Below are 1,079 nucleotides of genomic sequence, written 5' to 3'. Positions count from 1 at the left end.
TAGGTCTGAAGCTGATCTCTGAAGCCAAATTGTCTTGTACTGAGTAGATGTTTTTTTTATCAATTAATGAGTCAGTTTGTTTGCTAGTATTCTTTCAAATATTTTGCTTATGGGGAAAAGGAGTGAAAGTGGGCGATAGTTATTAGGATCCGATTTACTCTTCTTTTCGTGTACTGCCATAATGTTTGCTTTCTTCCAAATATTAGCCTGTTTACTATACCTCAGGCATGTCTGGAAAAGTGAGGCAAGAGGAGCAGCCAAATGCCTAGCACACCTGTGAAGTGTGTGAGGACTGACTTTATCGGGTCCTATGGCCTTATGGACATCAACCTTATTTAGATGCTGCCTGACCTCTGCTTCAGTGATCACAAAAGAGCTCAGCTTCGAGTGAGTCACGAGAGGCAGACTAGGAGAATGTCGGTCAGGATCATGTACTCTCATCTTTTTGGAGAAGAGCGATGCTAGAAGTTTAGCCTTCTCTCTGCTGGAGGTTGCAACTGATCCTTTAGGCTTGCTGAGAGGGGGGGGGGGTGCAGTCATCAGGTGAAAATCCTTGTTGCAGTTTGATGCAGCTCCACCAGGCTTTACTTCCCACTGAACGACTAGTAATTTTTAATCGGAGGTCCTCCTTCCATCAGTTAATTGCCCATTTTTGGGCGGCTTTCATTCTCCTGCAAGCCATAGCATGAACATCTTTGTTTCTTTGTGTGGGATAGCGCTTATAACGGTTCCAGGCTCTCATATTCTTTTCAGATGCCATTCTTCAATTGTAGCTAAACCATGGCTCATCCGTGGATTTTGTCTTGTACGTCTTGTTAGGTACATATATTGCTTATAGGCTGACTAGTAATTTGGTAAGGATCAGTGCTTGTCCGTCAACAGTGCTGGTGAGAATGTCTTCCCAAGGTGCTTCAGATAATGCATCACACATGCCTTGCCAGTCTGCCTCTTCCCAATGCCAGATTGTAGGGGATAAAGTTTCCTCTCGCACAGTTTTCAGGCTGATCTTGCTTAATACTGGGACGTGATCAGAGGAGCCAACTGGGCCCAGGGAGAAACAACTGTCGTCTGATTCAGCC

Source organism: Penaeus monodon, chromosome 34 (genome assembly GCF_015228065.2).
Source record: "Penaeus monodon isolate SGIC_2016 chromosome 34, NSTDA_Pmon_1, whole genome shotgun sequence".
NCBI lineage: Eukaryota > Metazoa > Arthropoda > Malacostraca > Decapoda > Penaeidae > Penaeus > Penaeus monodon.
The sequence above is the reverse complement of the archived record's forward strand: the minus strand, read 5'-3'. Positions refer to the sequence as shown.